Source organism: Aquarana catesbeiana, linkage group LG08 (genome assembly GCF_042186555.1).
Source record: "Aquarana catesbeiana isolate 2022-GZ linkage group LG08, ASM4218655v1, whole genome shotgun sequence".
Classification (NCBI taxonomy): Eukaryota; Metazoa; Chordata; class Amphibia; order Anura; family Ranidae; genus Aquarana; species Aquarana catesbeiana.
The window spans coordinates 150,381,588-150,407,740 of NC_133331.1; positions in this window are offsets into that span (position 1 = coordinate 150,381,588).

A 26,153-nucleotide genomic window follows, 5' to 3' on the forward strand; every position below is an offset into this window, starting at 1 on the left:
TTTGGTGTGGTCTGGCAAAAAACGCAGGCTGTTGGAAAACCACAGCCTCGGGACATATATGTCATCTGCTGCTGCTACCGATCTCTCAGAGTCCTGGACCGTATTGAGCTCCCTATTAAATGGACTCCTCAGGTTACCAATTTTGACAGTCAAATAATTGATGTCTGCCCTGGGGTACAAAGGCTTCACCAATTCCAACTGTTTCTCCAGCATTGCCTTCCTCTTTATTTTGTTATGACCCCTATTAAATTTCTAATTTTTATTTGGACAAATACTTTGCTATGTGTTTTACTTAAAAAAGGACAATTTGTTTGTGAGTAGGCGGGTACATTTCAAAAATACAATGTCAAATTAACAAGGGACAGCAACATAGTTTTATCACTTTGAGGTTAAAAAATACAAGATAATAATGGTGTTGTGGTAACTTGACACACAAAACGAAAAAAAAATATTATGGAGATCACTAGAAAAAAAAAATTATTCTGGAGATCACGAGAAAAAACAAAAAACAAAAATATGGATATCACTAGAAAAAAAAAAATAAGATTATTCTGGAGATCACGAGAAAAAAAAACAACAAAAACAAAGATTATTCAGGAGATCATGAGAAATAATAAAAAATCTGTTTGTCAGAACTCTCTGAATATCAGCAGCAAAGCAACTTCATTATTATAGCATTATAAAGAATAAGAGAATGCGATGCTTTGAGAGATTTCAAAATTTGCCACGTGACGAATGTGCTATCTCCATTAACCACTTGACAACTGGGCACTTAAACCCCCTTCCTAAACAGACCAATTTTCAGCTTTTGGTGCTCTCACATTTTGAATGACAATTACTCAGTCATGCAACACTGTATCTATATGAAATTTTTGTCCTTTTTTTCACACAAATGGAGCTTTCTTTTGGTGGTATTTAATCACCGCTGGGTTCTTTATTTTTTGCGCCGTAAAAGAAAAAAGACCGAAAAATCTGTAAAAAAATACATTTTTCTTAATTTCTGTTATAATATTTTGCAAATTAGTAATTTTTCTTCATATATTTTGGCCAAAATTTATACCGCTACATATCTTTGGTAAAATTAACCCAAATCGGTGGATATTATTTGGCCTTTGTGAAAGTTATAGAGTCCAAAAGCTATGGTGCGAATATCTGAAAATTGATCACACCTGAATTACTGACGGCCTATCTAATTTCTTGAGACCCTAACATTCCAGAAAAGTACAAATACCCCCCAAATGACCCCTTTTTGGAAAGAAGACATTCCAAGGTATTTAGAAAGATGCATGGTGAGTTTTTTGAAGTTGTCATTTTTTCCCACAATTCTTTGCAAAATCAAGGTTTTTTTTTTACTTTTTTTTTTTCCCACAAAATTGTCATATTAGCAGGTTATTTCTCACATACCGCATATGCATACCACAAATTACACCCCAAAACACATTCTACTATTACTCCCGAGTACGGCGATACCACATGTGTGAGACTTTTACACAGCGTGGCCACATACAGAGACCCAACATGCAGGGGAGCACCTTCAGGCGTTCTGGAGCACCCAGGCCAATTCTGACATTTCTCTCCTACATGTAAAAATCATCATTTATTAGCTAGAAAATTACATAGAACCCCAAAACATTATATATGTTTTTTTAGCAAAGACCCTAGAGAATACAATGGCGGTCGTTTTTTTATCTCGCACGGTATTTGCGCAGCAATTTTTTTAACGCTTTTTTTTGGAAAAAAAACTGTTTTGTGCTTTACAAAAACCAAAACAGTAAAGTTAGCCTAATGTTTTTGCATAATGTGAAAGATGAAGTTACGCCGAGTAAATAGATACCCAACATGTCACCTTTCAAAATTGCACGCGCTTGTGGAATGGCGCCAAACTTTGCTACTCAAAAATCCCCATAGGCGACACTTTAAAATTTTTTACTGGTTACATGTTTTGAGTTACAGAGGAGGTCTAGGGCCAAAATTATTGCTCTCGCTCTACCAATCGCAGCGATACCTCACATATGTGGTTTGAACACCGTTTTCATATGTGGGCGGGACTTATGTATGCGTTCGCTTCTGCATGCGAGCACACAGGGACAGGGGCGCTTTAAAAATTTTTTTTTTTTTATTGTTCATTTTACTTTATTTATTTTAGTTTGATGCTTTTTTCCAAAAAAAAAAATTTTTGACCACTTTTATTCCTATTACAAGGAATATAAACATCCTTGTAATAGGAATATGGCATGACAGGTCCTCTTTACAGTGAGATATGGGGTCAATAAGACCCCACATCTCACCTCTAGGCTGGGAAGCCTGAAATTAAAAAAAAAAAAAAAAAAAAACGATCCTGGCTTCGATCGTAGCGGTGAGTCGGTAGAAGCGCGGGAGGGGGGGACATCCCCTCTCGCCTCCCGTAAGAATGATCAAGCAGTGGAACAGCTGCTATGATCATTCTCATGGTGTAGGGAATCGCCGGCTGAAAAAGATGATATCTGAATGATGCCTGTAGCTGCAACCATCATTCAGATATCTCCGCACAAAGTCAAGGATGTTGTATGACGGCCGGCGGGCGGGAAGTGGTTAAAACGCTTTTTTTTTTTTTAACACAAAGTTGTCCATTTATAAAATATTTCTACCACATAACATGTACATTCCAAAAATGACACCCCAAAATAGATTCTCCTGCTACTCCTGAGTACGGCGATACCACATGTGTGAGACTTCCACAGCCTGGCCACATACAGAGGGCGAGTACAGCTGAGCATGGCTCAGCATGGCAGGGTATGGCGGAGTATGGCGGGGTATGGCGGGGTATTGCGGAGTATGGCGGGATATGGCAGGGTATTGCGGGGTATGGCGGAGTATGGCGGGGTATGGCGGGGTATGGCGGAGTATGGCGGGGTATTGCGGAGTATGGCGGGGGCATGGCAGATTATGGCGGGGGCATGGCAGAGTATGGCGGGGGGCATTACAGAGTATGGCGGGGGCATTGCAGAGTATTGTGGGGGCATTGCAGAGTATTGCACAGCATTGCAGAGTATTGTGGGGGCATTGCAGAGTATTGTGGGGGCATTGCAGAGTATTGCACAGCATTGCAGAGTATTGTGGGGGCATTGCAGAGTATTGTGGGGGCATTGCAGAGTATTGCACAGCATTTCAGAGTATTGTGGGGGCATTGCAGAGTATTGCACAGCATTGCAGAGTATTGTGGGGGCATTGCAGAGTATTGCACAGCATTGCAGAGTAATGTGGGGGCATTGCAGAGTATTGCACAGCATTGCAGAGTATTGTGGGGGCATTGCAGAGTATTGCACAGCATTGCAGAGTATTGTGGGGGTATTGCAGAGTATTGCACAGCATTGCAGAGTATTGTGGGGGTATTGCAGAGTATTGTGGGGATATTGCAGAGTATTGTGGGGGTATTGCAGAGTATTGCACAGCATTGCAGAGTATTGTGGGGTATTGCAGGGTATTGTGGGGGTATTGCACAGTATTGTGGGGGTATTGCACAGTATTGCACAGCATTGCATAGTAGTGAGGGATGGCTGAGCATGGATGGATGGATGGATGGATGTCTCTGTGCAGCGCTGTGGGCACTACACATACAGCCCACAGAGCTGCAGACATCCATCCATCCCCCTCCCCGCTCACTGTGTACCGATCGGTACACAGGAGGGGAGGAGAGGAACCGGCGTCATCAGATGACGCCGGTCTGTTTACATGTGATCGCGCCATCATTTGACAGCGCGATCACATGGTAAACAGCCGCGATCAGCGGTCACGGATGTGTTCGGGTGCGCACCCCAGGGGGCGGACGAGAGGGAAATTCTGGGAGGACGTCATGGTACGTCCTCCCAGAGTTATCCAACCGCCCTGCAGCCGTCATTCGGCTATGGGCCGGTTGGTAATTGGTTAAGAATGCTAGTTTTACAAGACAGAGCGCTTCAGGCTCGTACTTGATTCTGAGCATGCGTGAACTTTTGTGCGCAGACTTGTGTACACACGATCGGACTTTCCGATAACAAAGTTTTGTTGGCGGAAAATTTGAGAACCTGCTAGCAAACATTTGTTGGCGGAAAGTCTGACAGCAAATGTTCGATGGAGCATACACACGGTCGAACTTTCCGACAACAAGCTCACATCCAACATTTCCTGTTGGAAAATCCGACCGTGTGTACGCGGCATTACGCCTCAGAACCCTGTCCCTAACACATGAGCATTAACCCATTAATGAGCAACCCCAGCTCAGGTGCATTACCCCTCAATGCCCAGTCCTCAGTCTGTCAGTATGTCAAGCTTTCAGCATCCAATACCCAGGCTAAACCTTCAATACTTAATGTATGTGCTTTAACCTCTAAGCAAACTTCTGCTTATATTCATTATTGTCTCTGCTGTCAGTACCCAGTGCATGTATTATACCTCTCTACGTCCAGCTTAAGTGCATTACCTCCTCAGTATCCAGTCTCAAGCACATGTGCGATAATCCCTCATGTATATTCAGCGCAACACACCAAATATCAGTCATGCCCCATGTAATGCTCTGCTCCAAACAGGTTCAATTTTGTTTTTATCTTTGCTGTACTCAGCTCAGCAACAATTTATTTTTCAGTTCTGGTTAGGTCTATCCCTAAGCCTGATGGTTGATTGCTCTTGTCTGCCACTGGAAGAAGCCTCCAAAAATAAAGTAGGAGGGTCAGCCACTGAATTATGAATATTTATCTCACCTAAGCAAATCCCTGGGAGGCGGCGACTAGAACATTTCTGTGGAGAAGATACATGTTTGTGAAGAAATTAAAATATATAAAAATGCTGCACTATCAAAAATACAAGTATATGTGATATATGACATAAAATAATGTTGTGCAGTACATGCAATATTGCTAAATAAAGTTATACTGTGCACACTTCTAAAATTGTTAGATATATATATATAGCATCCAAAAAGATAATCGCAATCCTTATGTGTAATAAACATCACAATGAGCGTATGTAACTGGCCATACACTCAAAAATAAAGTGCTCCAGTGTGCTTGTGCAATGTTCAAATAACGATAAATAAGTGTTCCAAAAAATCATCCATGCGATTCAGTGCTGTAGTGCGTTTGTGCAATATTCAAACTAACAGTCCATAGGTATTCCAAAAAACATCCATGCGTCTCAGTGAATCAAAGGTAAAGTGCTGTGACCACACATAGGTGCTCCCCCCCAGGTGATAGGTGCTCCCCCCCAGGTGATAGCCGCTCACCTTAGGGCATGTGACCTTGCTGTTAGGCTAAGGGTTCAGTAGTAGGATCCTGGGTTGATTTCACTTGTGGCTCTGTTCATCAAAGTAGTGCCACTTTTACCTCGGTATAGTAACACAGAAAGGACTTCATGGTGCAGTATGTAAAAACATTTAATAAAACCAAAATAAAAAAATCCCCACAATGGCTACTCATATTGTCATGGCGCTTCAGGGCCACTCTAAAATAGCAATACTGAGCGGGATACGGCGGCCGATACCAGGGTTGTGTGCTGATTGTTCCCGACTGGTTATCTGTCTGGCATTTCGGGGAAGGGGATGAACAGAGGCACAAGTGAAATCAACCCAGGATCCTACTACTGAACACTTAGTGGTTCTAATGCCGCGTACACACGGTCGGACTTTTCGTCTACAAAAGTCCAACGGACGCTGACGGACTAAAGCTGGCTGGTAATCCGATCGTGTGTGGGCTTCTCCGGACTTTCAACGGACTTTTTTAGCCTCAAATCCGACGGACTTTAGATTTGAAACATGCTTCAAATCTTTACGTCGTAACTACGACGGACCCCGAAATCCGCTCGTCTGTGTGCTAGTCCGACGGACAAAAACCCACGCTAGGGCAGCTATTGGCTACTGGCTATGAACTTCCTTATTTTAGTCCGTTGTACGTCATCACGTACGAATCCGTCGGACTTTTGTGTGGTCGTGTGTAGGCAAGTCCGTTCGTTAGAAAGTCTGCCGCAAGTCCGCCGAAAGTCCGCCGGAAGTCTGTCGGACAGGCTGTCGGACTTTTGTAGCTGAAAAGTCCGACCGTGTGTACGCGGCATAAGGCGTAATTTGACCACGTACTGCACAACATGATGCTATATATATATATCTAACAATTTTAGAAGTGTGCACAGTATATCTTTATTTTGCAATGTACTGCACAAAATTATTTTATGTCACATATCACATATACTTGTATTTTTGATAGCGCAGTGTATTTATATATTTTAGTTTGATCATATGCATGATATATGAGACATGTGTAACGCTAGCAGCTGATCATTTGAAAGAAGCATTGGTTTGTGGGCCTTGTTTGATCGGCCAGTAAGTGGAGGCTCATAGGACTACTTATTATAATTGTTTGGGAAGGCTTGTTCAGTAGTATTCTCCTGGGGCTGCTGCCTGTACTGAAAAGCTGTTGCTAGGCCTCAGCATGCACTTGGAAGGCCTAGATGAAGTTGGATTGAAAGACATTTGCTTGAGGGTGCTACCAGAGGAAGCTGAGTTGGAGAAGTATCCCTTTATTAGTTAAGAGTGTTGAATAGAAGCTGGCGACAGATGTTTTTGGATATCTTGAGTAGGACCCTTGCTTAAGGCTCCAGGCAGTGGTGGCACTAGGGTTGGTGTCACCCGGTGTCGAAAAAATTGGTGTCACCCCCCTCCACCAACTATAATCCCCCCCTCAGTACAGACCCCCCTCCACTAACTACAGGTCCCCCTCTCTCAGTATAGATTCCCCTCCCTCAGTATAGATCCCCCTCACTAAGTACAGACCCCCACTTCCTCAGTATCGACCCCCCCCACTAAGTACAGACCCCATCCCTCAGTGCAGACCCCCTCCATCAATATAGACCCCCCACTATATACAGATCCCCCTCCCTCAGTACAGACCTCCCCCCTCAGTACAGACCCCCCTCCATCAGTATAGACTTCCCTCCCTCAGTACAGACCCCCCTCCGTCAGTATAAACCTCCCCCCTCAGTACAGACCCCCCTCCAACAGTATAGACCTCCCCCTCAGTATAGACCCCCTCCGTTAGTATAGACCTTCCCCCCTCAGTACAGACTCCCTATCCTCAGTATAGACCTCCCCCTCAGTACAGACCCCTCTCCGTCAGTATAGACCTCCCCCTCAGTACAGACCCCCCCTCTGTCAATATAGACCTCCCTCCCTCAGTACAGACCCCCTCCATCAGTATAGACCTCCCCCTCAGTACAGATCCCCTTCTGTCAGTATAGACCAACCCCCTCAGTACAGACCCCCTTTACTCAGTATAGACCCCACACTAAATACTGACCCCCTCCCTCAGTACAGACCCCCTCCATCAGTACAGACCCCTCTCCATCAGTATAGACCCCCCTCAGTACAGACCCTCCTCCCTCAGTAGGCACCCCCTCAGTGCAGACCCCCCCATCGGTACAGACCCCCCCATGAGTATAGACACCCCCCTCAGTGCAGACCCACCCATCAGTATAGAATCCCCCCTCTTAGTGCAGACCCCCCATCAGTATAGACACCCACTCTCAGTATAGAATCCCCCCTTCTCTTAGTGCAGACCCCCTATCAGTATAGAACCCCCCTTAGTGCAGAGCCCCCCTCAGTATAGACACCCCTCTCCCCTCCCATAGCTCCCCCCCTGCACATGTCCATCTGCATATACGGTAGTAAAGTATACAGACCTTAGAACAGAGCGGACAGATACACACAGCGGTGTGTGTCCCACGAATTCTCCCTCCTCCTGTATGGATGTATACAGGGAGGAGGGGGAGGCGGCTTCAGTTCTCTCTGCTGAGGGACACAGCACAAGACCCAAGAGGCTCAGATCAGGGCAGCGGGCAGTGATAGCGGTGCCACTGCCTAAAGGTGTCAACCCTCTGGTGGGTGTCACCTGGGTGCGGCCCCAGCCCCTGCCCCCCTAGCGACGCCACTGCATGTGCTTAGGGGGTTGAATGCCAATGGTTGCTGCAAGGACTTAGACTGTTCATACAGAGTCTCAGATTAACTGGCTATCCCCTCTACCTCCACTATCTCAAGCAAAAGCTGCCGCTAAAGAATTTGTACTTGAGAATCTGTCCTTCTATACTTTTGCTTTTCTGAAGTATCCTGCACCCTCACTCCTTTATTCTATTTAAGCACTGCAATAAATCTAAAAAAGACATCCCCTATACTGAGCCTGTGTTTTTCGGTGTGCTTGGAACTACTATCTCAGCCTGGCAGCCTCTGAACAGTTAATGGAGACCCAGGTTATTTTCAGCAGCCTTCACTGTTCCTGGATCCCATGACAGTTCTAACTAATAACCTGATTACATTTTGGTGTCCCCTTTTCAACCTCAATTGTCCCCCAATCCACTGACACACCACTCCTGTTACAGTTTCAGTATTTTCCCCACCAACTTCATAATCTTTATGGCTGCTTACACGATCCTTATCACCTCCACTGTCAAGGAATAACCTGACACAATTTTAGCAGGCCGGTTTCCTGAATACCAGTTTTGACTTTAACTGCAAAATTCTCTGAGTGAAGAGCTTGGCTCCTATGCTGCTGAGTCATGATTGCTCATTTTTGTAAATGGGTTCTAAATGTATTATGGGACACATTTCCCCATCACTGCCATTAAGCTGTATGGCTATTAGCATATTTTTTAGTGATTTGCTAAATGACATGTAAAGATCAGGAATACTCATTTGTGAGTTTTTTCCCATTGTCATGCCCTTTACAAATTTCTCCATTACATACAGCCCCCATCATACCCGCCAAAATCCGCTACTACACAAACATATTTTGCGGTCGTCTCCTGCACATACTGACCACTGTCATATCCTCTGCACTCCTGTCCTGCACATATTTCCCCTTGTAACACCCTCCGCTCTCTTCTCTTAATTATAAATCCCCCCATAATACTTCTTGTTTTTCTTCTTGTTTTCCTCTCCAGCACATTCTGCCTGCTGCCATTTACTGTGCAGTCACCCGCAAATATTGCACCCCAGCAATATTGTACTGTGTTTTGCCTTCCATCCTACAATCCTCATTCCTTTTCTATACATACTGCCTTGCTGTCATACCATTCATATTTCTCTCCTGCACATACTGCTTCCTTACCTTCTGTACCTCTCCTACACATACTGTCTGCTGTCATACCTTCTAGACTTCTCTCCTGTACACAATGCCCACAATCATACCCTTCACACTCCTCTTCTGTACATACTTCCCTCTGGTTTACCAACTGTACTCCTTTCCTGCTCATACTGCCTGCTGTCATACCCTTTACACTCCTCTCTAATACATACTGTTCATTGGCATACCCACTGCACTTCTTTTCTGCACAAACTACTTGCTGTTACACCCCCTAGCCCTTCACGCTCCTCTCCTGCACATACTGGACATTACCTTACTCTTTGTACTGCTCTCCTGCACATACTGGACATTATCATACTCTTTGTACTTCTGCCCTGCACATATTGTGCACTGTTATAGAACTAAAAAAAATCAGAAAAGAAAGAGGGCGCACCAACCTAGTGCATTACCACTGATAAACTTTAATGCAGCATAAAAACAGCAAAAATTATACTCACAAACAAGCTAATAAAGATAGCTTTCAAAAGGGCGCAAAAATGCTGTTCTGTAGATCGACACCCCAGGACCTGTTGCCGAGAGGATCAGACCGGTGCAAATGGCCGATGGATGCCATGTGGAATTCACACATGTGGAATTCACCTAATTGTTCACAAAGAGATATTGTTTATCCAAGCACAAGTCACTTTGGAAGTTAATTATACTTTCTGAACTTTTTGATTTACACTAGTGGATTCTTACATATATATATGTTTATGCAGAGTATAATCCAGTTTTTATGGACAAATATTTAGTATGGACACTTCTTCCACAATAAGCACACTGAGCACTTTATATGTGTATTAATTGGTTTATGGAACTTTTTAATTAGCCATCCAGGATTGCAAATGTTAAATGGAGCACTCATATGATTTAACACTAATAATGTTTGTGTGATTTGAAGAGATAGGACACGTTATTAGACGATTTATTTTATTTTTCCAACTTTTTTAACACAACCACTTATTAGATTTAGGCAGCGCCATTTTACCTCCCCTTTCCTTATATCTTTCTTACCATCTGAACCAAATAAGTTTATCTTGGTCTCATCAGACCACAGGACATGGTTCCAGTAATCCATGTCCCTCGTCATCTTTAGAAGAGGCTTCCTTCTGGGATGACAGCCATGCAGAACAATTTGATGCAGTGTGCGGTGTATGGTCTGAGCACTGACAGACTGACCCCCCACCCCTTCAGCCTCTCTAGAAATGCTGGCAGCACCCATACGTCTATGTAGAGCAACGATTGTTTTTTCAGATCCTCAGAGAGTTCTTTGCCATGAGGTGCCATGTTGAACTTCCAGTGACCAGTATGAGAAAGTGAGAGCTATAACACCAAATTTAACATATCTGCTCCTCATTCACACCTGGGACCTTGTAACACTAACGAGTCACATGACACCGGGGAGGGAAAATGGTTAATTGGGCCCAATTTGGACATTTTCACTTAGGGGTGTACTCACTTTTGCTGCCAGCGGTTTAGACATTAATGGCTGTGTGTTGAGTTATTTTGAGGGGACAGCAAATTTACACTGTTATACAAGCTGTACACTTACTACTTTACATTGTAGCAAAGTGTCATTTCTTCAGTGTTGTCACATGAAAAGATATAATAAATAATTTACAAAATATTATATTGGATGATCATGATTTGTATATTTATTACAGGGGATTTGGACATGAAGATGATCAATCTGCCTGCCTGATACCTATTTTACTGTTGAATATAGTTTGGTGTGTTTGTGTATGCTAATTTAGACTTGTGGGTCAAAACATGTATTATATACATCCGTATAGTTTTTGTGAGTTTGATTGAGGTAGTATCACTTTGTTTGAATTTGTGATGGTGTTCTGGCCCTTGGGGCAAGTGAATGATAGAAGCGGTATTTGTGGTTGACAGGCTGATCAATTCAGCACCAAATAAAACCTATATATTTGCTATATGTCAATTCTAGCATAAATTCCAGGTATCCATATGTTTTAGATGGTTCTGGAAATTTTATAGATGGGCAACTCCTATCCTCGTTATGATTAGTGGTTCCATGATAAATAATAACTACTGCAGTAGGGAACAGACACAAAAGATAGACTCAGCATCTTTCCAAATAACTGTTCTGTTTATTCAACACAATTTAAGTTTTTTATACACATGATTACATAGGTATCACATTAATTTTACAATTGTACTTTTATGGTAACAAGGGGCGTAACATAGGCAGGCTAATTCTAATCAGGACTCGAAAGAATGCATTATTAGTGCTGTGAAAAGAAACATTATTAGTGCTGTGTGCACAGTGAGTGCAGTGTGCAATACATAGGCAAACATACAAAATATAATACAACTATACACAGAATTTATAATTTCCTTAACAATAAGAATCAGGAAGAGGTATGATTTGTTTGTAACAGTTTTAAAATTTGTAGTTTTTTTTTTGTTTGCATAATACTCCTGAAGAGAGAGCATTGGTGTGCGCCAAAGCTCATTCAGTTAATAAAGAAAATTATGTTACATATTGGACTACCAATGTTTTTTACAAGTGATTTATCTCAATATGGTTTTGGTTGTCCATGGTATATAGTTTTCATATAGGAATGGCCTCTTATTCTGAATTTTCCATTGAAATGCATGGGTGACAGGGTGACAAGTTTGGTGCCATACTTCATGGTTTATATCACTTGGCTTGGGCCGAATTGAACTTTTCTATATAGAAGGATGACCAATGAGTATAAAGCAAGTGGAATTTGGGTGAGCCAAGATGGTTTTCATATATGAATAGCTTGGCTTCTTATTCAAAATTTCTCAAGAGCCAGCTGCTGTGGATGTTTTACCTGGCTATACTCTGGGGTGAGCCATTGATTGTCAGTTACACATTTCAAGTGCTAAGTGGATACTTTTAGATACAATCTTTTTAATAGCACTCCGTTAACAGAATATATCTTCTGCAGAATTCAGTAAAATATCCTGGATTGAGGGATTAATGTTTTTCAAACAGCTTGGATACCATAGTGCTCCACTGGTACAATTTAGGCCACAATAGAAGGTGAGCGTAACTATTTTAACTGGATTTGTATGCATTTATACACATACTCTTAGAGGCTGTCATGCTAACCCTAATGCAGGTGGTGCAGATGCTATAGCGAGCTTCTGTGTTCTTCACCTATAGCAGCCCCCTTTCCTATAAGGCAAGCAAGCCTACCAGTTCTTGGTCGCCCCCAGGACTAATACACAATGCTATAGTGCCTGTCTACCATGCTGGGCAGGCGCAAACTGAGCACAACAAACAGGTACTGGTTGGCAGACAGGTAGAGTGGTTCAATGATAGTCCAGGTACAAGGCAGTCAAGGTTCAGAATAGTCAGGATCAAATCCATAGTCAAAAGACAGGTTGAGTTCTGAGTTTATTCGATATTTGATCCAAGGTCGTCAACAAGGAAATCTACAATATCACAAGCATGAGACTGCAGGCTTGGCTGGTGTAAATTATGTTTGGTCTCCAACCAGAGACTGGCTACATCAATCACCCTGCAGGTGAACAAACAGTCAGGGAGAATGCATCACAGCCAAAACCAGAAGGCTGAAATGAGACCAGCAGCTGTTATGGAGCAGAAGTGCTACACGCTCTTGACAGAGGCACTGTGTTCCCTCTCTTTTTTTCTAGTGTTGCAATGATACCTTCTTTTTACTGGCGAGTACGAGTACTGATGGTTTTGGTCAAGTACTCACCTATACCGAGTACCGATACCTTAGAGGTGCGATTTGAGCCCATACAAAATGAATGGGCTCAAATTGCACTGCAAAGAAGCGCATGCGATTTGAACATGAATGCGGTGCGATTCCTGTCCGAATCTCATGCTTTTCCCGCACCACTCTTGTGTGAACCCAGGCTGAAGTCACACAAGAGCAGTGGGGGAAACCGCATGTGATTTGGACAGGAATCGCACTGCATTCCTGTTCAAATCACATGCGATTTTTGCAGTGCGATTTGAGCCCATTCATTTTGTATTGGCTCAAATCGCACCTCAAAGGTATCAGTATTGCTGCAACCCTACTTTTTTTCCCAGGTTTCTACACCCCATGTGGTGGGTTGGAATGAACTAGCAGCCCTAGAGAACTGTTATTAAATGGAGTGTTTGTTCCTGTGCTATCCTGAATGAAGGACTATCTGCTGCTCCCAATTTTCTTTGGACTGCTACTATTTAAGGGCTTGCCTTCCTACACCAGTTGCCTGTACTAATCTCAGGTTATAGTGTGGGTTTTGACATATTTTCCCACTGATATTGGTCAGGAAGAATGCTTTCAGAAATAGAAGTGTTAAAAGTTTAATGTTTATGATTAATACAATTATACCAAGAAGACACTAATGATCATCAATTTCATATGTAGGTTGAAATACAGTAATTAACAGAAACAACTGTGTAGGAGGCTGACGCATTTCTTCACTTCTTGGCACCCTCAGATGAAGTCAGGAAGTGACAAAATGCATCAGGTATGTGATTTATGTGATTTGCCGGAAGTGACATGTGTGTTCCACGGGCCGAGTATCCAGGAAGTAAGATCGCTGATGTACACAGTCGTGTCTTTCCTTCCATTACTGGTGACAGGGTGAATACATTTGCACTTTATCACTGTTCCAAGATAACTTGACTATTGTACGTTTAACTTGTAAGGGGGGTTCTTTTGGTTTATTAAAATTTGTATGCAGTATTACACTATGTGGACAATTAATTTTTTTCACATGGTTTTACTGGAGCCCTGCATAGCGTGACTAGTGTTTGGTGGAAGCTTTGGTTGGAGTGGTGGAGAAGCAGTATATAACTAAAGGCGCATTTCAACTGTACTTTTGGTGAGTGTACCCCCAAATGGGAGATTTCCTCACGTGGTAAAGTATCTGGTGGATGGTGTTTGCTCTTGGACAAATTACAGCACAAGTTATAACTGACCTCCTTCGCTGTCATTGACTCATATATGAACTGTATATGGAAGCCTGTCATTTGATTTTATCTGACAAGAGCGCTACTACAATATTACAAAGGACTCCATAATTTTGAGTGTTTTTGGTATTGTTTTTAATATTCATGAATAAATGTCAAAGTTTCAAGACATCATCAGAACAGATACATTTTAACACTAGGGTGCCGTTAAAAGCAGAGAATATTATTTTCCACAGCAGTCAGCTTCCTGCCTTGTAATCCCTGAGAAAGAAAATGATCAGCTATCATTTTGTTAACTCATTCTGCCTCCAGTGATAGATTTACTCTGAGTAACAAACTGCACAGTAAGATTATATAAATGTCATATATTTGAATTTCTGTGTGAGCTGGGGAAGAATTTTACCATTTATATAATCTTGCTGTGTGGTTTGTTGTTAAAACACCATAATATGCCCCGGCGCCCTATCAGTCTTTTCCTTCATCTATTGATGTAAGGGATTAGACTGAGTTTTGGGCGCTGTATAGGCTATGGCCACTCCTCCCACCATTACCGCGCATTAGGGGTGTGCATCTTCACTGGTCTCACGATTCGATTCGATTACGATTACGATTATCTGGTCAACGATTCGATTCGATTCTGCAATGCATCACGATTACCAACGAGCTCCCACTTGCGATTGGGCCTCCTAGGCAGCCCTTCCACCCTGCAATCTTCTGGGACACATCACAGTTCCCAAAAGATTCCCCGGCTATGCAGGACAACGCAGTGAGACATACGCACCCGGCTGTGAAGCTGCAAGCTGTCACAGCTGGATGCTCGCAGTAGTATTGCCAGGGCCGTGGACAGGCGGGAGAGAAAATGGAGAGTTTGGGTGGCCAGGTCACTGGATTGTGGGACAGGTGAGTGTATTTTTATTAAAAGTCAGAAGATACACTTTATGTAGCTGCTAACTTTTAATAAACAAAAAATTGACTGGAACTCCGCTTTGAATTAAAAATAACCTCACTCCCTTAAAAAATGCACTAATCCGATGCACTACAGGGTACAGGCATTCACACACACTGCTGCTGGGAGATCAGGAGGGATTACAATCCACAGCTGACAAACAGCTCTGTGAAGTTCCCTGTACTGTCTGTGCTGACCAGTGGCAGCTGGTGCTCAAAATTTTTTTGGGGGCGCAAACAAACTGAAAAACACTGAACCTCCCCCATCAAATGCAGCCTCACTGTGCCCATCAAACGCAGCAAATGTGCCCGTCAAATGCAACCACTGTGCCCATCAAATGCAGCCACTGTGCCTGTCAAACACAGCCACTTGTGCCCGACTGCCCGTCAAATGCAGCCACTTGTGCCCATCAAACGCAGCCACTTGTGCCCATTAAATGCAGCCACTGTGCCCTGTCAAACGCAGCCACCTGTGCCTGTCAAATGCAGCCACTTGTGCCTGTCAAACACAGCCACCTGTGCCTGTAAAACGCAGCCACCTGTGCCCGTCAAATGCAGCCACCTGTGCCTATTAAATGCAGCCACCTGTGCCCATTAAATGCAGCCATCACTTCCCTAACCCTCCCCCACAATGCACGGGCCACCACTGGGGCTGACAGTTCCTTGGCATTCCTGTTTGCACCTTCCAGCACACTAGGAGCTAACAGTGGAATGTGCAAAGGGAAGCCCAGGGACCTGTCAACAGGTAGCGTGAGGTGTAAGTAGAGTACAAGCACACTTGTACTCTACTTTCTGTTGTTAAAATTACTTTCTTTTAATAAATGCTGTGTTACAATGAATGATGTGCCCCGCTGTATGTGCTTTTTACAAAAATTCTCAGCCCCGCCCGCTGACCATAGCTATCATATCAGAAGAGAGGCGGGCGGGGCTGAGAATTCCCCGCTGACATCAGGACTCAGGAGACGTGAGAGGAGAGTGGAGAGAGGCGGGACGGGCCGGGAGTCACATGAGTGGGATGTATTGTACTACTGTGAAATTCGGTATGACATATTTTTTTAAAAAAGCACGTACAGCGGGGAACATCATTCATTGTAACACGGCATTTATTAAAAGACAGTAATTTTAAAAATATGCTCCAATCACTTTCCTGGGAGGGGCGGGGCAAGTTGGGATGACGTCACCCGCAATCGATTTTCCGGTCCTTATGCATCGATGCCGCATCGGGGACACCGAATCGCGATGCATCGATGCAACGATTAATTTCAGCACCCCTACCGTGCATGTGGGAATTAACGGTGCAAGTGCGGTAGCATATTCATATAACATCAGGTACACAGCTGAATCAGCTGTGTCCTAAGGTGATAGTAAGATGGTTTTGGCGCTAATTCACCCTATTTAAAAGTGTTGCTATTGTCAACAGCTGTGGGTATTCATTTGGAGGTATTCACTTACCAGGACAGTTGGATTGTGGATCAAGTAAGGAGCATTTGCGGTTGGTCTTTGCTGTTTCATGCCATTACCAAGTTAATTTGCAACTATTTTTAATGCAATTTTTGTGGATATGGGCTATAGTGTTGTCTGGAGATAGAGACGGCTTTTCTTTTATATGCTTACTTTATATTATTCCAGATTGATTTTGCCATCCACTTCAGCAATTGGAATCTGTTTACTGCTTCTGTTGTTGTCTGCGTGTGTACCAGGGAGATTTCTCCCAGGTATGTTATACAACATGGGCTGTTTTTTTGTACTATATGCAGAATATTTGATAGGGTAATAGTGATTACCTTTTTTCTTTGTTGCTGTGCCATTTGGCAAAATTTGTGACCAACCAGAATTAACTGTCTATCCTTTTATATGGGACCCTGTGTGGCTTCCAGGACAAGCCTCCTTAGCCGGCTTTAGATCTGTCTGGCAGAGACGAACATCAGGTCCACCTCACACTGTACTGGTGGGAATTTGTAATGCCCTTAGGGGGCGTCTCAGAATGTTTACTTACTAAATGTAAGTTTTAAAACAATGTATTATAACATTTAAAGTGATGTTTTATTACTTATGAATATATATTATGTGCAATTGTATTTTTTCTTTACAGCAATGCATCCATTTCCTTCCAATAAGAACCCTTGAAGAAGCTATCAAGCGTAACGCATCAGGTTGTGCATCTTCCTCTGCTTTATGTCATGGTGTATGCCATGGGGATCCATGATTGTATACTTGTATGATAATAGAGGAATTACCATATCTTGGCATAGGGGATGCTTGCTTTGCTTTTAGAGATTGCTGTACACATATGTACTTTTTGCACTATATGTCTATTTTGTTATACACGCTATTTTAAAATATTATAATGAATATAGTTTTATACATTACTTTGTCAAATGTTATTCCTTAAGGAGGGTTCAGCACCTTAAAAATCTCCCAATATTCAGTTGTCTTTTGTTTATCTACTAATCGGGATGTGGGGCTGATTATCAACTGAAATACTTTATTATTAAATTCCTCTCTGTGACGTACAATGACAATCAGCACTACTATTAAAATCTGTGTATGACATTTTCAAACAGGAGCTGAAGGGTACTTTAAAGGTATGGAGGAATCTGTCCAAGAAAAGACTGGACGGTCACACTCTGTTGACATTTTATTGAAGATAGTTTAAAAGAAAAGCTTTGACTAAGCACCCCATAGTGGTGTGAAACATGTCAGCTTTTCATTGATCCTGTGCCTTTTTTTAAACCGTCTTCAATAGTGTCAACAGAGTGCGGCTGTCCAGTCTTTTCCTCGATTCATTCCTACATGCAGAGCCAGCACCTGTTTCCATCAGCGGGTGGGATGCATTATGAGATGTCTGCCTAGAGCGATGTTCTTTTGTTGTATGGAGGAAGCTGCTCGAAGCTTAATGAATGTTTCATAAAAGCCTGCTGTTCACACTGCTCTTATGCAAGCTGAAGGCTGTGTGAAATAGGCCTTAAAGTGGAACTCCAAACAGCTAATTATAAACGACTGAAGCGATTCTGCCCATGATTCCAAATCGCACTTCAATACCGGCACAATGACGCAGTCTTGTTCAGGTGCTATTCATTTTCAATGGCACCTAAACGCAGTACAGTTTTGCCATGATTGTGGCGTGATAAATCCCATCAAATTGCATTGTGTGAAGCTTACCACCCAAAAGATGCTCCAGCTCATTTTTCCGGGTTCACGCAATGCAAACAAGCGTGCCGCGTTTTGCCAGCATTGGAGTGAGATTTGAAGTCTCGGGCATAATCACCGCTATTCCACCCGTGATCCTAAATTGCTAGATGTGAATGGGGCCTAAATATGTGAGTTGCATCACTTGGTAAAACTTATTTGTTTAATTTCAACCACACCTATGTTTCATACACCCTTACCAAAGCTAATTAGATAATAATGTATTACCCCTACTTTGAAACCTCCTGTATCACCTCAGGTCCTATTGTACTTTGTTACAACATGTGGTAAAATGTATGCATTATCACAAAAAATCTGCTTTTTGGATGGTTTATTACAGTTCCAAATATTTTGAATGGCACTCTAATGCACCCTACACCAACGGACAATGCACAACACAACACAGTATACCACATCATACTGTGTATTGCAGTGTTCTGCATTGCTAAAAAAAGTGTTACATGTGTTTTTGATCCATTGAGGTGCCTTGGCAGCCCACTCTTAATTCATGGGCAGTCTTAAAGCCAAAAATAACAAGATAAACATGAATAGCTCATTAAAAATAAAACAACAAAAAAGTTTTTGCTGCAAGCCAGAGATTTCCCCTACAGTACATATTTCAGATGTACAAATGTTCTCAGTCTGCTGGTTACAATTATTAAAAACACTTTTTTTTTAGCCCAGGTTGTCCTGGATACACCCCAGCCAATTCCTGAACAGTGAAAAAAGCAGCAAAGTGATGAGCTCATCTCTGTCACTTTGATTTCTCTTCCTATCAGCATGCTCCTTGTCAACACATTAACTGGCTGGCTCTTTTGCTGCTTCTTCCGGTCACATTACAGTTCTGCTATACAGAGACTGCAAGAAGCTGATACCAGGACAAATTCAGATACCTACAATGCTTGAATTAAAAAAATACATTTATTTATGTATTAATAGTTACAAACATGTATTAAAGTGATCATCAGCTTCTGAAATGAAATATGATTAAAGCATATTCTTCTATAGTGTGTGCTTGCCCCTATCCAAAACACCTAGTGTGATTTCTGTCTCCTCTCTAAATCTTGTTTTAATTGCATGAGTCACTTCTGACAGTCTATGCTGACACCAAACAATCCTGTCCCCTCACTAGCACACAGTACGTAATTGACAGCCACAGGTGTGCATGTTTCATTGTAAGGTTCTGTAGTGGGGGTGTGTCCTTTCCCTACTCTCAAGTCCCAGTTTACACTGAGGTCTATGCTCTATTCTGTGCAATGTGTGAAATCAGATCCCCGCCACCTGCCTTCTGGAGCTGAAAAATGCTGTCTAAATTCTGTAATATGAACAGCTGTAGAGAAGAGAGGGCACAGATAAACAGGTACAACTTATGCAAGGAGGATTTGTTTCCTCTCTGGGCCTGATGTCAATGACTAGCTATTTTACAACTGATGAAGCCGCCTCTACACTTTCCCCTTTCTAAACCAAACACTATTACCTCCAGTTCACAGTGTAGAAAACCGTGCAGGAAGATGTTGACTGCACTGTCCCAGATAGCAAGCAATTACGCTGCAAGTTTGAAAATTACTTGATAAGCTATTGCTAGACTTGCCAGGCTTCACAAGTTTGTTGCACAATTGCAGCATGTCTGCATTGCTTGACTCCAGAGCAACTTTCTTTGCAAACATTCGGCAAGTCTGCTGCAAGTTCTGGTTCAGTTATGTTGTGCAATAGTCATCCCACCACAGGGGTCACTATGGCTGAATTTTCATGCTGTAGACTTGCAGTGCTCTTGCTGTAGGCTCATCACTGTGACTTTGCTCTTGCTAGAGACTTGCCACGCAGATTTAAGTGTCAACGAGAACTTGTGCTTCAATTGCAAGTGTACAACTTGCCTGTGAAAATGTGCAGCAAGTTAACAAGACTAATGCCCTGTACACACGCCCGGATTTTCCGACGGAAAATGTGTGATCGGAGCTTGTTGTCGGAAATTCCAACCGTGTGTGAGCTCCATCAGACTTTTTCCATCGGAATTTCCAACACACAAAGTTTGAGAGCAGGCTATAAATTTTCTGACAACAAAATCCGTTTGTGTAAATTCCGACCGTGTGTGGACAATTCTGATGCACAAATTGCCACGCATGCTCAGAATAAATTCCGAGACGGAACTGCTCGGTCTGGTAAAATTAGCGTTCATAATGGATCTAGCACTTTCGTCACGCTGCAATGTTTAAATTGTTTAATGCAGCGCACTCTCTTCTTCTTTATAATGCTAGAAGAATGAAGTTGTTTTGCTGCTCATATTCACACAGACTTCTCACAAACTTCTTTCTTTATTATTTATTGTGATTTCATGAATATAATATTTTGATTAGTCACATCTCCCGAAAAGATTTTTTTTTTTATGTTTTTAGATTTTGTATTATTTTTTTTTAGTTTTTTAAATCCTGATCCCTGTTATTTTTTTAATATTTTTTTTTAACTCCAGAATAGTTTTGGGTGTGTTTTGTGTGTCAAAACCAAATAAAGAGGGAGGCAAGCTGGAGAAACTGCAGAAATTGGCGAAGCCTTTGGCCCCCAGGGCACACATCAACTATTTTAATGCAAAATTGGTGGCCTGAGGAGTCCATATATAAGGGAGTACAATCTGGTGCAGAAGTCCAAGAGATCATGAACAGCAGCAGATGACATACATGTCCCCAGGCTGTAGTCATACAAGGGCCTGCATCTTTTGCCAGACCAGACTGAACCCAGGTCATCACTCTCTTGACTTCCTTAGACGCTTCCTTCCAGGCTGTGGCTCTGGTGTTGGAGGTGTGGCAGAAGGAAGAGGAGGAGGAGGAGGACCTGCAGGAGGAGGAGGAGGACCATGGTTGAACTCACAAACGTGGCTTTGGCTTGTGAGATGGCCCCTCAACCCCTTATTTAGGGCTTGTAAGATAATATACTCACATATTAGGCATTGGCCCTCCTCCATTTCCAGAATTTTGCAGGCTGTAATGTATGCAAAGTCCTCTTGAACACTGTAGGGGGTTCTGAGGGCCGCAGTAGCCTTCCAAAATAGGTCAATTGCTGCCTCCTTCATGTTACTCCTCTGCCTGCCACTTTTTGGTTGAAGGCGGAGGGGAGGGACCTGGGTATCGGGCAGGCTACTGGGCCCGGCCACCTCCTGGCTGAGACTTTCTTGTGTGTGAAAAAGGGACATTGTTTTAGTTTTTGGTTTATCAATCACACACAATTTTCATCTCATGACTGTTGCAAATTGAATGTTAATAAATAGAAAAGACTATCATTCTGAGCCCAGCATTTTTCATTCTTGTCCCAATCATTTGTGGCCACTACTGTCTATTGATATGTAAAACACTTTGTGAAATCAGAAATTAGGAATCCAAACTAACATAGATTTAACATCATTAATTTGACCAACAGAAATATTAGAAGAATGCTATACCTGGCTCAAGCTGGGCTCCTCCAAATGTTGCTGCCTGGAAGGTCCAGGTTGGGCGTCTGAAGCCTCAGCTGAGGTGGAAGGAAACGTGGAAGGAAGAGTGGAGAGTGCTGGCCTGGGTTCAGTCTGGCCTGTCAGAAAATGCAGCCTGTCATAGTACCACAGCCTGGGGACATAAATGTCATCTGCAGCTCCTGATCTCTGGAAATCCTGGACCTTCTTGCACTCCCTTAGATAAGTGCTCCTCATGCCACCAATTAGGGCCTTCAAATAGGGGATGTCTGCTGTGGGGATCACCGGCTTCACAAATTCCAGCAATTGATCCAGCCCTGCCTTCTTCTTTGGTTTATTGTTATAATGTGGGTGGTTTACTTGCCACAGACAGGGCAGCTCCCTGAACATATCAATGAATATTGGCATAAAGTCATGATCATTGACTAGATCCATTTTCTCTGCAAGACACAACACAAGACAAACCCTAATGTCAGGATAAACTCTCCTAATCTTGTCCCAATATGGGTCTCAATCTATAAGCAGTATAAGCCCAAGATCAAATGGTACCTTCGTTATCACGATCGGAAACTCCTTCTTCCGCTCACAGATCATACGTACGACGCACGCGTGTTACGCTTTATATACACTGCGCATGCGTGAAACTCTGCCCGCCCCTGACATTCTTTCTAGCCTATTCCCCGCCTCTTCTCGTTCAGCGCAGTGGGGAAGAGCACATGGCCAAGACACAACAGGTGCGTGATAATAGCAGCAACGAGGAGGAGGAAAGCCCAGAGATAGAAACGTCACGATCCCGGAGGAGAAGATTTAAGGCCTCAAATATGGCCTTTGTAGAGATGGTGGAGATGGTGGACATATTGAAAAGGGCCGACTATGACGGGAAGTATGGACCTTACCCCAACCCAAATGTGAGAAAGGCCAAGATCATGGCGAAAGTTGTGAAGAATCTGCGCAGGAATTTTGGGGAATGGCAATCCAAGGATCAACTGAGGAAGCGGTGGTCGGACCTCAAATTAAGGGAGCAAGATCAGTATAGAAGGATCAGGAGAGTGCTGCAAAAAAGTAAGTAGTTGTGCTGTGTTCCTATTCTTTATTTTATTACGTTCGTGCTGCTCCATGTGCTTTTCTTTACTGTTGTACAGTTTAAAATGGCAACTTTTATGTTCATGGACACATTATTTGTTCGTAGGAAACATTGTTCGTTCGGCCACTAAAACACCATGTTTTGTCCAGATGCAGTTCAATACATTTTTTATGTCCTACTTCTCTTAAAATAAGTTTGTTGTCTAGATGGGTTTGTAACTAGAATGAAATGCAAACTAGATTCTGTGTAAGGAGAGGACACTCAGCAGCTGTTTACACATCTGGACGCTGGAGCAATAGTGTGGGACACAAGAACGCCCTTTTTATTAGGGGGCCCCACACAGGTACTTCAGTGTATACTATAGGGGTGTCTCCATCTGTGAAGCTTGCACAAAACAGGTAAGTATTCAAGCTTGACAAAGGACAAAAATATTTCTTCATCTTGGAACTCTGCCAAAACAGACAATTGTACCCCACTTCCAAGCAATGTTTCATATTCCTATTTCTGCCATCAAATATCTGTGTGCTAAGTATACCTATTTTTTTTTCACATAGTAGATAAAAGACTCGGAGGACACCACTCATCAGAGGAGACCACGGACCCTCCACTTCAGGAAGAACCAACCTGAGGAGGAGGAGGAGGGAAATGTTATCGAAATTGTCACCACAGTACAGGGGCAGGAGGCGGAGCCTAGCGGAGCAGACATGCATTGTTAGAGCTCCACACCGCTGAGGAGAGAAGAGAAGGACAAAGCGGAGCCTTCAGGCTCAAAAGGTATCCATTTGAACCTTTTTGCCCCAGGGAACAAACTGTGAAAGTTTGGGCAGGAAATATGGTACTGGGAGGAAACCGTGGCAGAAATAAAAATCACCTCACAAAGAGCTCACAGGCACTCACTGCAGCTGAAGCAGCTCCAGTCACCTCATAAGATACAGCATCAGGGTGCTCTCACAGACAGAAAATGTCACAGCAAGACTCTCCATTTGAGTCAGATACAGAACAAATCCTCTCACAAACTTCTCCACAAGCCTCCTCAGTATCCCCAGTAATATTATTACAATTTGAAAAGATGCTTCATAAGGCTTTAAAACAAACCTCAGACCAAATAACAAAAAGCCTAACCAAAGAAATAAGAGAGCTGGGAAACCACACCGCAGCCCTAGAAATAAAAATGGATGAAATTGAAAGTACAACACAAGTAAATATAACAGAATTGGAACATTTAAAAGAAGAGAATTTAATACTTCAAACTAAGCTCGAAGATTAAGAAAATAGAGCCAGACGTTCAAACTTGCGCATAAGGGGAATACCTGAAACTGTGACAGACCTGCAATCTACTATTACTGCTCTATTACAAGAACTAAAGCCAGATATCCCTATTGAACGTTTAGAACTGGACAGAGTACACAGAGCCCTCACAGCCCCCACGTGATATAATCACAAAATTTCATTATTACAGAACGAAAGAACAAATACTAATTGCTGCAAGAGAAAAAAAGGAACTTAATTTTCAAGGACACAATTATAAAATTTTTGCTGACCTATCCCAACTTACTATTACTAAAAGACGATCCATGAAACCCCAACTAATGGAACTGCAACGCCACAACATTATGTATCAATGGGGCTTCCCCTTTTCAGTCAGATTTAACTACCAAGGTACAATTTACAGAAGCAGATCAGCAGATGAACTACAACAAACCCTTTTAAAATTAAATCTGACAGAACCCACAAGCAGCAACTCTCCCACACGCAGAAGAATGGCATCATCTTCACCTTCAGGCAGCACCCAGAAAATTTCAGAACAAAATGGGAATCATCATTCTCACAAAAGAGGTCGTTATGCCACATCATCCATGGACCAAGAAGATTCAATGGACTGACATCCTAATTCCTAATATCTCTTCATTTATTATACTAAGAGATGGTTCTCTATAAAAAACCTATATTTATAACTGAATGTAACTGCATTCTGATAGTCACACACTATGTGGGATCATGTTACATTCCAGTTATATTTCTTATTACTTCTGATTCATATAGCCTTAGAATATATAAGTGAAATAAGGAAATTCATGTTCAGTTATATATTATCAGGTAATAACAATAGATTTATTACTTTTTAGGACAAATATGTTCAATAATCCAGAAGTAAAGCTTTTTCTTTCTTTTCTTAAAACAAATATATTATTACCTAACTAGTTCCTAGAATTATGTTTTTGTTTATTCTAATCTGAAGCAATACAACCTCAATTTTATGAGTTAACATATCTAAACAGTTACATATGAATAAAATATGTAATTGTTTACTCTAAAATGGTTAAAATCCCAAAATAATTCAAACTATCTTCATCAATACCAAAGTTATTAACAGAACCTTTCTAACTGAATTATTTAGCCTAGGGCAAGACTAACCATATACAACCACCCTGGAATAAATAATTTCAACAAAAACTATATTCTGCACTCCAATTAATGAAACATCATTTTGATGTCTTTTGACATAGCACTTCTCTCCTGTAAGCGGAAGATCCGTGTACCCCCATTAGCCCTCCTCATTCTCCCAACCATATTATGTGGGAGTGTGACGAAGGCACTTATTCCCCTGAGAGAGATATTTATTCTCTTTCACGGGTAAATTGTGATTACTTGCAAAAAATAATTTATACAATGTATCATCTAATCTCATATGTTTTTTGTTTACTCTTTACTCCAGAATTCACTGGTTTCTTTTCTATCTATTCATCTCTTCAGTCCACACAGGTTGATCTGCGCAGTCAGCTCTGCATTACAAAAAGTAAGTCAAAACTATTTGATCTATTGCCATGGCACCACTGAATATACTTTCCCTGAATGTTCAGGGAATAAATGTCCCTCAAAAAAGGACCAAAGCCTTCCGTACTTTCCATAACAAGAAGGCTCACATAGTATGCCTCCAAGAAACACACTTCACCAAAGATTCTACTCCAAAATAAATTTCTCCTTTTTATCAACAAATTTACACGGCTTCTGCCTGTACCAAGCAAAGGGGAACTCTAATTGCATTTCACCGATCCACACCATTCACCTTATCATCAAAAATTAAAGACCCAGAAGGTAGATACCTGATACTCATGGGTTATATAATGGATACAGCAATCACGGTGATTTCCTACTACGCTCCTAACAAACAACCTACACCAAAATAGGAACAGTGATAATGTGTGGGGATTCGAACCAGGTCCTCCTCCCATTTCTAGATAAATCACCTTTTACACCATCCAAAATAACCTCTAGATTACCTTTTTCTCAACTTCTTTCCAAATACAATCTGGTAGATTCATGGAGAGAAAGTAACCCAATGAAAAAGAAATTCACTTATTTCTCGCACCCTCATCAAACCTTCACCAGAATAGATCATATTTTTCTAACAATAGGAATGATACCAGAAATTATTGCATCAGATATAATGCC